Source organism: Hemicordylus capensis, chromosome 5 (assembly GCF_027244095.1).
Source record: "Hemicordylus capensis ecotype Gifberg chromosome 5, rHemCap1.1.pri, whole genome shotgun sequence".
Lineage (NCBI taxonomy): Eukaryota > Metazoa > Chordata > Lepidosauria > Squamata > Cordylidae > Hemicordylus > Hemicordylus capensis.
In genome coordinates this window covers 173,982,797-173,996,946 of record NC_069661.1, presented here as the reverse complement: position 1 = coordinate 173,996,946, position 14,150 = coordinate 173,982,797, and the positions used below count along the sequence as shown (strand labels likewise).

The following is a 14,150-nucleotide window of genomic DNA, read 5'->3' as shown; positions in this document are numbered from 1 at the left end:
CTGCACTGTATTGTCTGGCAATGTCTAATAATGCTTTGTGCAAAGAATATCTTTCTTTTGTCTGCCCTGAATGAACTGCTAATTTCATTGTACCCCAAGTTTCAGTGTTTGTGGAGATGGGGGAAATGTTCTCTCTGTTCCCTTTCTCCACATGTTTGTCAAGCCATCCTTTAGATATCTTTTTGCTCAATTAAAAAGGCCCAAACACTGTAGACTTACCTTAATGCTATATATGAATATCCTATGGTATATAAATATATACCAATATAAATAGCTTCCATGCAGGCTCAGAGGCCATGTGCATGCCACTGTTGTTCCGTCATGCACAGGCTGCTGCAGGAAACGCCACTGCCGCAGGAAGCTGCATGGAATAGCAGTCACGTATGTAAGGACCTACTGTAGTCACTTTTAAAGGTGCCGAATGCTGCCCCGGCACTACTCTCCAACCATTGAAGCAATCCGTGGTTTGGCCAAACTAGTTTGATTTTGATCTGCTGCATGAACCAAGATTACTCAGGGCATCAAACTGAGCTTTGTAGTCAAGGTTTTAAGTTGGTTTGCCAAACTAAGTGTTCTGAGGTGCATGCTATATCTGACCCATGCTCTTCATGCACCTTTTGGTTCGTTCGAGGCAAACCAGTCCCCTCTGCAATTGGAGCCAATGGCTGTGAGGTGGCTGATGTATGGTAGGCTTGCCAGTCAGAGCAAGGCAGGCTAGGATAGCATCCTAGGTCTTGCTGGGAGGTTCAGATGGGGGAATATCTCTGGCTTAACTCAGCCTCTTCCAACAAACCAAGATATGTGACCATTTGCAGCACCAACTTCCTTCCATATCTTTGGAAAGAGGAACCTCAGATTCCCTGCTATGTGCAAATGTGTCCATTGACTTGATTTGTAACTGAACTATTCACCACAATCCCAAGATTTGTTTGCTGGTTGCTCACAGGCAATTCAGTTTCCATCAGTGTTTATTTGTAGTTCGTTTTTTTGCCCCTACATTCTTATGCTTATATACACTGGACCTCATTTGTCATTTTGTTGTCTATTCCCTCAGCTTGGGGAGATTTTTTGGAACACTTCACAGTCTGCTTGAGTTTTTCACATCTTGAATAATTTGGTATAGTAGTAGTAATTTATTTTTGGTCACTGACCAGCAAATAATTTGGTGTGATCCGAAACTTGGCCACCTCAATAATCACCCCAAATTCCAGTATACTCACCATGCTAAACACACACTTTACAATTTCCAGATCCTGCTGAACTACTTCTGCCATACTTTACGTTCTGACACAAGCTGAATAACACAGGTATTTGGACTATGAGTTGCAGAACTCTTTCTTTATTATCTGTTTTTAAAATGTATTGTACATCTTTGCGTTCTTATGTCTGGATCTGTATTTCTGATTCCAATCTTTAGAGAGTTAATGTAGTAATAGTTAACTGACATGCCTTATTAACTCTTTAGCACCAGCAGATTTGTTGCCTCTGTTGTCAGTACTTATGCATTCTGCTTTAGAAGTCATGTGTCAGGAAATCATGACTCGCGAAAGCAAAGGGTTAAGCTCAATGTGTACCAAGCGTGTTGAATAAATATCAAGCTGTATGGAATACTGGGTGCTTGAGGTAAGCTTTGTTTGTTTAGAATGAACACTTAATTGAAGTAATCATTTTTATAAGTTGGTGTTAGGAAAGTTAAATGTACCTATAGGTTTAATTACTTGATGTTTATTTTATTAGCCATTAGGGAGAGGAAAAGTAAGTGGAAAATATGTATACATTAAAAATGCTTGGGAATTCACAACCCATCCTCTTATAAAAATTCATAGCTTAGTTAGTAAATAAACCTTAAGAACAAAGAGATTATAATCCTAGCTTCAGAAGCTTTTGATCCTACAAAATTATTGTATTTAATAACTCAAAAAAGACAAATGGAGTAGAATAAAAGGCAAATATTAAATATTCAATAATCTAAAAACCTTTGGTTTAAGATGAGAGTTAATATGCTTTACATTTTCACTCATGCTAAAAAAACAAAAATTGCAAATTTAATACGCCCATCTTAACTTCTGCGCCGTATAAGCTGTAAAGAGTTTGTACAGTCTAGTATAAAGCTGATGGCTTTAAACATGAGGCTCCATGTACCCACACTTTGCCTTGATCAGACAGAAATTGATCAGGGGCATCTCTAGGAAGTGATTAGGGAAGCTGCACCTGTTAAATGTCCACCTGGATGCATCCCTTCCCAGCCCAATATCCGGCTAAAAGACCAAGGCAAAGTGTTGGTGCATGGAGCCTCATTTCTAAAGCCATCATCATATACCAGACTATACAAAGTCTTTACACTTATATGGCATGGAAATTAAGATAGTAACCTTAACTTGCAATTTCTATTCTTTTTAGAGCACGAGTGAAAATGTAAAGCATCTTAACTCTCCATCTTAAACCAAAGGTTTTTGGATTACTGAATTTCCAGGCATTTTAAAAAGGGAAATCTGATTAAACGCTATGGGAAGATCTTATCCAGCAGGAAGGGTGGCTTACCAGCCACTCAGCCCCAGCAGTGCAGCTAGGTTTTTAACAGAATCTGGACCCCAGTATGTAAGTTTGTTTTTTAAGGAAGAAGTTTTTTGTTCAGCAACTAAATTATTCTAGGGCATCATCCCTGTGTCCACAGAAGGAAGGAGGGAGGGAAAAGGAGGGGAAGAAGACAGAAGGTGGAAAGGGAGAGAGAGAGAAGAGATAGGGAGATGGACAAGTGAAAGAAAGGCAAGAACTAGAAAAAAAATAAAAGAAAGAAGAGGGAAGGAGGAGAGAAATAGAAAGGGAAGAGAGAAAGGGAGATGGATGGATAAATGGAAGGAGGGAGAAAAGAGAAGAAAGGAGAAAAAGAAAGAGAAGGGAAAGGAAAGAAGTAGATCAATAGAGAAGTGAAAGGAGGAAGAGAGCCAACTCCCTTGCACGCCCAGCAGGACAGATTTTGTTTTGCAAACAGCTTCCTCTCAGCTGGCTAGCCAGTCAGCCTTCACACACACCTCATCATGTGGTGCTGGCAGGGGCCCAAGCCTACCTGGGATGGACACTCTCCTCTTGGCTAGTCATGGGTGTGTGTTGGGGGGACGGGGACTGACCAAACCTGCTACATGAAGGCAAGGGCAGAGAACACGGACCCAGTGAGCGCTTCTTACCTTTCACCTCGGTCTCTCTCCCGTGCTTTCAAGAACAGCTAGACCCAGGCTCCTCCACTGGGGAAGCTCTCCCCAGTGCGGCCCAACAGTGTGAGTCTGTTCCACCCTGCCAACTGCTGTTGGCCCATGTTGGCTGCCGAGGAGCGAACATACATGGTTGGACAGAGCTGGGAGAAGCCCCTCCAGCCACGGCCCATCAGTGTTGTCTGAGGAGGGAGCAAATACATATGATTGAGCCCAGCTGGGAAAGGCTTCACTGGTGGAGGTGTCCATCCCAGTCCGGGCCAACCGTGTGGGTTTGCTCCCTGCTGTCAGCCACTACTGGTCCCTGTTGGCTGCGTGGGAAGAAAATGCACATGGCTGGGAAGAATGCCTCCACCGATAAAGCCCTTCCCTTCCCAGTTTGACTCCACCACCCAAGTCTGCTCTCCACCCACAGCCCATCGGTGTCAGCCAAGTGCCAGCCAGCACCAGCAATGCACAGAGCAGGGGGAAGGAGAGGGACAAGAGGGCAGTGAAGGAAACAATGGCCGTGTTCTCACAGATGGTAAGAGCCATCTCATGGCTCACAGATGGTAAGAGCCAGCTGTGAATGACAGCATGAAATTTTAAAGCTGAATCATAAGCAAATATATAAAGTAAATGGGCTTGATAACCTGCTTGTCACGATGTAGCAACTTGCCTTTTGGTCAGTCATTTTGGGCCAGTCAAAAAGTCTGGCTTAACAATTGCTCCAGAAAAAGCAGGTTTAGATAGGGTGAGCGTAATTTCCACTTTCTCCCATCCCCCCCCCCATCCCCCAGTATTTACTGAAAAATTTGGAAACATTGATCCACAATTCTCTGGATCCAGCCCAAAAGAAATAATAGTATTCTAATTAACAGCAGTAGTATGAAACATAATAAGGACCATACAGAGGCCAGGCTCAGCTAATTATCTGCAATCCAAAGGCCCTGTGAAATAGTAGAGTCTTAGAGTGCCATCTATGCTCCATTAATCAAGGAGTCGTGCAGATTTTCGTTGGAAATGAGTTCTACAACTGAAGCCCTGTCTAATCCATAGTGGGAAGCATACAGACCAAAGTCTCAGAAGATGTTCTGCATAAGTTGGGATAAGCTGTTCTTAGTTTGTATTGTAGCAAGTGTAACCTGCTATGTTTTCTTTACTCTAAGCTGAAGTGTTTCTGTTCAAACCTCTAAACAATATATATAATGATTCCCATTATTACTTGTTATTTGTTTCTTTTTATTAATATTTTGATAACATCCCTTTTAAAATTTTATAATTATGTTCACCTGGGAAATTGCTTTGTTAGCAGTTTTCATATAATAAAAATAACGCTAATATCCATCTCCTAAGATGTGTATCAGTATCACAGGAGATCTGTGATGTAGAAGTATTACTAAGTACATCTTCAAAGATCTTTAAATACACACAAAAGTGGAATCAGATATAATATAAGGTGGAAATGCAACTTAACACTCTCTAAAAATGGTGACACTTCTGATATTGGCACATTGTCTTAAAGTTGCAATCTTGACATCTTCTGACAGTGGTGTTACTGCACATTCTCAGGTGAAAGCCAAGGGGCATTCTTTAGTTCTTCAGTTGCTACAATGAGAAAGTCTACTTTCTTTATATAAAAGTGATAGTTCAACATAGCTCTGAAAATGGAAAACCACCATTAAAACTTATTTTTTCCCCCATAACTGAAGAATACCTTTTCCTGGAAAATAATATATTTTTAATGAAAAATGCATAATTTTGAAATTAATTACTACAAGATGTGATGGCTTAAAAAAAAAAAAAGCAGTTAGACAGAGAACATTAGTCTGTCAGTGGTTACTAGCCATGTCAGCCAGGAGTGGGAACCTCTCAAGCTGAGTGGCAATACACCTCTGATTACCCAATGCTGAGAAGAAAAAATGGGAAATATTATCTCTGTTGTGGACTACAAGCAAGCTTTCAGAGAGCATTTCTGATTTCTGGTTGGCCATTATTTGAATACAGTGCACCAGACTTACATAAGAACATAAGAACAGCCCTGCTGTATCAGGCCCAAGGCCCATCTAGTCCAGCTTCCTGTTTCGCACAGTGGCCCACCAGATGCCGCTGGAAGCCACAGACAGGAGTTGGGGGCATGCCCTCTCTCCTGCCATTACTCCCCTGCAACTGGTACTCAGAGGCACCCTGCCCTTGAGGCTGGAGGTGGCCATCAGCCTTCTGACTAGTAGCCATTGATAGACCTCTCCTCCATGAAGACATCCAAACCCCTCTTAAAGCCATCCAGGTTGTTCACTGTCACCACATCCTATGGCAGAGAGTTCCACAAGTGGATCACGCATTGTGTGAAAAAGTACTTCCGTTTGTTGGTCCTAGACCTCCTGGCAATCAATTTCATGGAGTGACCCCTGGTTCTAGTGTTGTGTGAGAGGGAAAAGAATCTCTCTCTATCCACTTTCTCCACGCCATGCATGATTTTATAGACCTCTATCATGTCTCCCCGCTGTCGTCTTTATTCTAAACTAGAAAGCCCCAGGTATTGTAGTCTTGCCTCATAAGAAAGGTGCTCTAGGCCCCTGATCATCTTGGTTGTCCTCTTCTGTACCTTCTCCAGTTCAACAATGTCCTTTTTGAGATTTGGTGACCAGAATTGTATGCAGTACTCCAAGTGTGGTTGCACCATAGTTTTGTATAAGGGCATTATAATGTTAGCTGTTTTATTTTCAATCCCCTTTCTAATGATCCCTAGCATGGAATTGGCCTTTTTCACAGCTGCCGCACATTGAGTCGACACTTTCAACGAGCTGTCCACCACAACCCCAAGATCCCTCTCTTGGTCCGTCACCGACAGCTCGGATCCCATCAGCATATACTTGAATTTGGGGTTTTTCATCCTAATGTGCATCACTTTACACTTGCTAACATTGAACCGCATTTGCCATTTTGTCTCCCACTCTTGTCAGTTTGGAGAGATCCTTTTGGAGCCGCTCACAATCCATTTGGGATTTCACTACCCGGAAGAGTTTGGTATCATCTGCAAATTTGGCCACATCGCTGCTTACCCCTGCTTCTAGATCATTTATGAATAAATTAAAAAGCACCGGCCCCAGTACAGATCCCTGGGGGACCCCACTTCTTACTTCCTGTGTTTCAACCAGTTAGCAATCCACACATGTACTTGTCCCTTTATCTCCCATGACAGCTAAGTTTCCTCAGGAGCCTTTGATGAGGAACTTTGTCAAAAGCTTTTTGGAAGTCCAGGTAGACTATGTCAACTGGATCACCTTGATCCACACACTCGTTGACACTCTCAAAGAAGTCCAAAAGGTTAGTGAGGCAAGATTTACCTTTGCGGAAGCCTTGCTGGCTCACTCCCAGCAGGGCCTGTTCTTCTAGGTGCTTTACAATTTTATCCTTGATGATACTTTCCATCAATTTGCCTGGAACGGACGTTAGGCTAACTGGCCTGTAATTTCCCGGATCGCCCCTGGATCCCTTTTTGAAAATTGGTGATACATTTGCTACTCTCCAGTCCTCTGGTACAGAGCCCAATTTCAGGGATAAGTTAAATATTTTAGCAAGGAGGTCGGCAATTTCACATTTGAGTTCTTTGAGGACTCTTGGATGGATGCCATCCGGCCCTGGTGATTTGTTAGCTTTCAGTTTTTCTAGACAGTTTAGAACATCATCCCTTGTCACTTCTATCTGACTCAGCTCTCTAGCCTCCATCCCTGAAATCCTGGTTCAGGAACAGGTATATGCTCAGTATCCTCTACCGTGAAGACAGATGCAAAGAACTCATTCAGCTTCTCTGCAACCTCCATATCCTCCTTAATAATCCCTTTGACTACCTCATTGTCTAATGGCCCAACCGCCTCCCTGGCAGGTTTCCTGCTTCTGATGTACTTAAATAAGTTTTTGTTATTCCCCTTGATACTTTTGGCTAAATGTTCCTCAAACTCTCTTTTTGCCTCCCTTATTGTCACGTTGCATTTCTTTTGCCAGAGTTTGTGTTCCTTTCTGTTCTCTTCGTTTGGACAGGCCTTCCAATTTCAGAAGGAAGTCTTCTTCCCTTTTATGGCTTCCTTGATGGTACCCGTTAGCCATGCTGGCATCCTCCTGGCCTTAGTGGTACCTTTCCTCCTTTTGGGTATACAATCTAACTGGGCTTCTAGTATTGTGGTTTTGAGTAAACTCCATGCACTCTGGAGCGAAGTGACTCTCCTGATTTCCCCCCTCAGCTTTCTTTTCACCATACTCCTCATTGTTGGAGAAGTTTCCTCTTCTGAAATTCAAAATGTCTGTGTTAGACATCCTTGGTGAGTCTCTCTCCGCATTTATTTATTTTTTTTATTATTTATTATTAAAACTTTTATACCGCCCTTCCAAAAGGCTCAGGGCGGTTTACATTAAAATTCAGCATGTATGCTGAATTTGATGGCACTGTGGTCACTGTTCCCTAAAGGGTCGATGACACTGACATCACGCACCAGGTCCTGGGTGTCACTCAGAATTAGATCCAAGGTTGCCTTCTCTCTGGTCGGTTCCATGACCAACTGTTCTAGGGCACAGTCATTTAGCGTATCTAGAAATTTGACCTCTTTGTCCTGACTTGAATGTGAATTTACCCAGTCTATGTGTGGGTAGTTGAAATCACCCATAATTACAGCCCTGCCTCTCCTTGACGCCTCCCTGATTTCCTCCTGTAACTCTCAGTCACTGTCGGCATTTTGATCCGGAGGGTGATAGCACGTCCCCAGTAGCACGTTCCCTTTCCAGCCTTGTATAGTCACCCACAGGGTTTCTGTGGAAGACTCCAGTCCACTTAGGTTTTCTAGCTTGTTAGATTCTATCCCTTCTTTAACATACAGTGCTACCCCTCCTCCAAGGTGCACCCTCCCTGTCCTTTCTATAGAGTTTATACCCAGGGATAACAGTGTCCCACCGGTTCTCACTGTTCCACCATGTTTCTGTTATGCCCACTATGTCTATTTCTGCGTTAGCAACCAAGCACTCCAGCTCACCCATCTTGGCTCGGAGGCTTCTGGCATTGGCATACAAGCACCTATACACTGAATCTCTCCCCTGATGTATGCTATTCTTTTGACTCTTTGACCTGCTGGCACAGGCTCCCGTCTGCTCTTTATGCGGTTCTGCTCCGTCCCCTTCTGTTTTATTTGAATTCTTTGCAGCCTCACACTTTAAAGGATGGCTTTTGCCAAACGGGATACTGCCCAGCTCCCATCGGCTGTTCCCCAGGTGTCATTTTAAAAGCTGCTCTGCAACCTTTTTGATTTTAAGCGCCAGCAGTCTGGTTCCATCTTGGTTCAAGTGCAGCCCGTCCCTTTTCTACAGGCCTTGCTTGCCCCAAAATGTGTCTCAGTGCCTAGCAAATCTAAACCCCTCCTCCTGGCACCAACGTCTCATCCACGCATTGAAACCCCTCAGCTCTGCCTGTCTCACTGTACTTGCGTGTGGAACAGGTAGCATTTCTGAGAATGCTACCTTGGGGGTCCTGGACTTCAAAATGCTACCTATCAGCCTAAATTTGGCTTCCAGGACCTCCCGACTGCATTTCCCAACATCGTTAGTGCCGACGTGCACCATGACAGCTGTCTTGATGAACCTTTTGTCTGATCTTACAGTTTTTTAAAAAGAATGTTGATTCTAACAAAAATGTCTGGCATTTTAGCTATGTTTATTTTAGCTATGTAAAATGAAGGTAAGGTTTACCCTTCCTTCCCCACCCCCACCCACTCGCACACAATAGTGATTGTGAGAATCACTTCATAGTCTCTATTAACAGAGTCCTTACAAGATGATGTAATGGCCTCTGCCTAGCTAAAGTTAGTCATCATGACTAAGATTGCAACCCTATGCCCACTTACTTGAGAATAAGCTCTCAAATTCAGTGAGACCTTGCTGAGTAAATATCCATAGGACTGAGCTGCAAATGCATTGATTCTAGTGGAACAAATTAGTTACAACTACCCTCAGTCCCATCAGTATGGCCAGTAGTACAGATTATTTGTAGTAGGACCAGTAGTCGCAACTAACGTTGGCTGTATTGGAGTATGGTTGCTCTCCCCTGTATAACCGGGTATATACCGGATTTTAAGCATGTTCCCCAGCACCCAGTTAGCCCATTAGCTTGTCCAGATTCCCAGCTTTCATTATGTATTTTTAAAAAGCTAAGCTCTAGCTGTTGTAGAAGCAGAGTTATTATTAAGGATAAAACATGCTGTCACTATTCTGTTCAACCACTGGACTTCAAGATAGACAGGTGAAGAACAGGAGGTTGGCTGGGAGAGGATAACAATAAGTCATCCCCCAGAGGAATATTGCCTTTGTTTTTTGTCAGCAGAGGATCTATAGGGTTGTTAAGAGGATAGCTTGATTTTGATGTAAATTTCTGCCTGTGTATTGTAATGTTTGGGGCTTTAATAATAATATAAAATTTGTTAGCCACCCCATAACAAATTGTTCTCTGGGTGACTCACATCACAGCATTAAAACATCAAGTAAAAACATACAACACATGAAATTACAACACACTTTATGGTGCAATCCATTCTATGCATACCTACTTGGAAGTAAGTACCATTGGTTTCAATCAGATTTTCTCCTAAGTAAGTGTGAATAGGATTGAAGCCTTAACTGAAAAGCTTGGTTTATTTTTGTTGTTGTTGTTCTATTGCTGCTGTTAGTATCTCAAACTTAATTAATCTGCATATATTTTCTATAGATATTTTGTTTTTGTGTGTTTTAAAATTTTGCTTTGAGCCCCCATGAATTCTCCATGCCCCCTGTTCTTTTCCAGCCTATACTAGTATTATAAATCAGAAGGAGTCATTTTGGAGTTAAATTTATGGTCTTATCTCAAGATGTAAATGGTGACCATGATAAGGCTCAAGCATGAAAGCCTTTATCCCTAGCACCAGTTTTGTAGGGTCAGTTATAGAATTTAGTGGTGATGAAAATGCACTCAGCACTACTCCTCAGCATGAGCTTTGATTTGGTATCTTCACCAGTCTTATCTGTTATCTTCCCCACCACCAATAAATAGCATATTTAAACCAATAAATAGCATATTCAGGTATTGGAAAATGGAATGGGGTGGTAGTCTGAAGTTGGTGAGGAAACCATGAGAAAAACACACAGCTTATTAGACAAGGTCAAAAACTGAACTTGTATATTAGAAAGTGTTGGGATATTAAGCCTGGGTGTGTAATTCAGGTAAAGATATCCTCCCCAACTATTGTTGGTAGATATCCACAACAAATATAAGTCGATTGGACAGTGCATCAGTTAATTTGCACAATTTGCAAATTATTTGCAAGTTAATTTGCGTACTGTCCAGATTTAGAGAGCTTGAATATGGCAACCCTATATTGGAGCCAGTGCACAACGCAAACAGAAACTTAATTCTGATGCCTCCACACCTGTCTGTGAGAGCATACAGCCCTTCCCCCTGTCATGAACATGTGACCAAGATGGATCACATAGGGTTGATATAAGCTTCAGGAGGTGACCACATGATTTGGTCTGGACATATTGTACTCACAACTTAGAATGATGCATAATATCTTTAAAATGTGCTTGTGTGTTAGCCATAGAGATCATTACTAGCTTTCAGAACTGAACATTTTAGAGTTAACTCGGTGTTGTTAATCTTAGTAGAATTTCACAATTTTTGCATAGTACTCTTACACTAGTTTTTTAAAACAAATTATTATGACTTCATATGCTTTTTAAGAACATTTATAGATCATTAACATAAGTGCTATTAAATCACACTTAATCTCCTTAGCTAATGATATTCCAGAGCATACTCTGAGAAAAGAATTTTTCACCGTCAAGGCTGCTTCTATCATAATGGCATACAGTAACACTCTAGAAAGTAAATTATTTTTTAAATATCTCTGTCTTAAAACCCAGTAGCTCCATGAAGCTCTGGACTTACAGCTACTACTCATCATTATGAGTTTGTACCATATGCCTTGTTGCATTTTATTTTGTGTGACTCTACAAGAAAAGCCATTCTGAATTTGATATAGATTCCAATCTTAACCAAATTACATTTAAGTAACCCAACAGATTTCAGAGGTGTGTGGGCACAATTACTACATTTGGACAGCTCCCTTGGTGTGATTCCTATGTTTACAGTTATTACGGATTGTTATGAGGAATTCCACTGTAATAATAGTGTATTTATTTAATTGAAGAGTGAAAGACGTACAGTGATGTCAGTCTCCTTTATAGGGAACTCCTTTTCTCCAATCAGTTTGAAAAGTCAGTATTTATTAGGGAAGTAGATTTTGCGTTTTGCTACAAAATGCAGATGGCTGAAAAGTTTCGCTGAAACTCTATTTGAACTGGTTGTTTCGACTAAACAAACCTCAAAATGTTTTGAATGTTTCATCCATAGAGAACAACGGGGAACACTCCTGGGGAACAATGGGGAATGCTCCTAGGGACACCAAAGTGGGTTGGGTGATAGGTGCTACCTACCACTCAACCCACAAAATAAACGGGTGATTTTTAACAATACTTTAACTTTTCTCCAAAACCTACATAACATCCTCTCACACACAATTATAACTATTTATTGTACTAGCATTGCAACAGATGGGGGAGAGGAGAGCTGGTCTTGTGGTAGCAAGCACGACTTGTCCCCTTAGCTAAGCAGGGTATGCCCTGGTTGCATTTGAATGGGTGACCACATATAAGCACTGTAAGATATTCCCCTTAGGGGATAGAGCCGCTCTGGGAAGAGCATCTAGGTTCCAGGTCCCTCCCTGGCTTCTCCAAGATAGGGCTGAGAGAGATTCCTGCCTGCAACCTTGGAGACGCTGCTGCCAGTATATAAATACAATACTGAGCTAGATAGACCAATGGTCTGACTAATTATATGGCAGCTTCCTATGTTCCAGATGCCAGAGCAGCAGCCTTAGCAGCAAGCAATACTACAAGTAAAGCAAGCAATAATACAAGTAAAGACAATACTGAGCTAGATAGACCAATGGTCTGACTAATTATATGGCAGCTTCCTATGTTCCGGATGCCAGAGCAGCAGCCTTAGCAGCAAGCATGGGCTGTTTTGAATTTTTCCATTGTTCCCTATGTCTGGAACAAGCTGTACTCACATAGTGCACACACAATTTTGCATTTTTCAACCCTCCTTGGAAAACACTGCAGAAAGCACACAGTAAAAGGGAACCTGTCCCACCCAACACAGAACACACATTTCAAACACAGTCCAAAAAGTCACAGTGCCAGCACTGCAGTAACATCATTGGCACAAGTTGCTTGCTCACACACAATTATGACTACTTATGTTACTTGCAGATTGCAGAGCATTTGCACAAGTTAGTTTCAAGGCTAGACATGGAGCTCATCACAGCAACCACCAAGAAATATTACACATACACATAGCTGCCACTGTCCGTTTCTCACCACAACACTATCTCACAAACAAAACAAATAACACTCAAGGAAGGCACAAGGCATGTACCCAAGTCTGAAATCTAGCAAAGCCAGGTAGTTATAGCAACAATAGCACAGCATGTTATACTTGCTGCTGAAAAAAAACACAAAATAAAACCTTTCTTTATTCCTTCCTCCTCTCCTGATGTATCATTTTCAAGAAGGGCTCTTTCTGCCTACCAGACTCCTTAAATACATTTCAAAATTCATTTAAATGTATTTGAAATTCCCTCCAAAAGTCTTCTCCCCTACCTCCCCACAGCCAATGGGGTCACAGTTGCCCATGACAACACATGATTCATATGATAACAATCCACTCAAGAAGCAAGGAGATCACAAGCTGCATTCTCCAAACCCTCCCAATAGTTACATGATAAACAAAAAGGCAGAAAGAGACAATACAAAAACATTGCTTGGGGGAGGGAACTGGGGCAGAGGGCTTGGGGGAGGGAACTGGGGCAGAGGGCTTGGGGGGAGAGTGGACTGGGGCAGAAGGCTTGAGGGGAGAGCGGACTGGGGCTGAAGGCAGGGGGGAGAGCAGACTGGGGCTGAAGGCTGGGGGGGAGTGTACTGCGGAGGCAAGCGGTGTGCTGCGGAGCCGGTACTTGGCCCAGCGGCGGGTCAGCCAGGCGGCGGGCCCGCCCTGCCCACGGAGGCCAGGCGGCGGTGGGGGCCCCGGCTTGCCCGTGGAAGCCTGGCGGCGGTGGGCCCGGCTTGCCCGTGGAAGCCAGGTGGCGGGCCACGGAGGCCAGGCGGCGGGCCACGGAGGCCAGCTTGCCCATGGAGACAAGGCGCCTGTGGGAGGCCAGGGTGGGAGGGAACCGGGTGGCGAAACTTCCCTGTTCGCCGCCTGGGAGGAGGAGCGGTGGCGGCGGGGCCCTTTGCGGCCACCCACCACCCGGTAAGGCCTGTGGCAGCAGAGGTAAAGAACTCGGTGCGGGGAGGGGGAGGGCAAGAGAGAGTGGGGCAGGAGGGAGGCGCACGGGGGAGAGAAAGTGAGTGAGAGAGGTGCGCGGGGGAGAGAGAGAGCGCGAGAGAGGCGCGCGGGGGAGAGAGAGAGAGAGAGAGGCGCGGAGGGGAGAGAGACAGAGCGAGCGAGGTGGTGGGGGGGCAGAGCGAGCAAGAGAGCTGTTGTGGGGGGGACAGAGCGAGTGAGAGAGCCGTGGGAGGACCAGCCAAACAAATTGTCCCAAATAACCCCCAAAAGGAAGTGAACTACTGCACAGATGCTCTGTTCAGGTTCAGCTAGTATTTATTTATTATTTCGCTGTGTAAAATGCCCTGAGCCATTTTTGGAAGAGCGGTATAGAAATTGAATAAATAACAACAACAACAATGAAACACTCCTGTTGATTGTGCCAAATTCTCAAGATTATCAGCTAACTGAGATGCAAAAAGAACTGAAAGGAAAAATTGTTGAACATGTGAAAGTAAGAAAAGACCATAAAAGACTGCCTGTACTGAGGCTGGTGTCCA

At 43.4% G+C, this 14,150-nt stretch overlaps 1 protein-coding gene across 21 annotated transcripts in view; it reads left to right on the top strand.

Annotated features, from left to right (window-relative positions):
• FOXP2 (forkhead box P2) overlaps positions 1-14,150 on the top strand; it is a 727,796-nt gene that overhangs the window by 517,260 nt on the left and 196,386 nt on the right. For 2 of the 21 annotated variants that reach the window (XM_053252218.1, XM_053252220.1), the window contains exon 2: positions 1,251-1,307. The exons of the other annotated variants lie outside the window; for them this stretch is intronic. The gene's annotated coding sequence lies outside the window, so the exon portion shown is untranslated. The remainder of the gene's footprint in view (positions 1-1,250; positions 1,308-14,150) is intronic. 21 annotated transcript variants of the gene reach the window in all.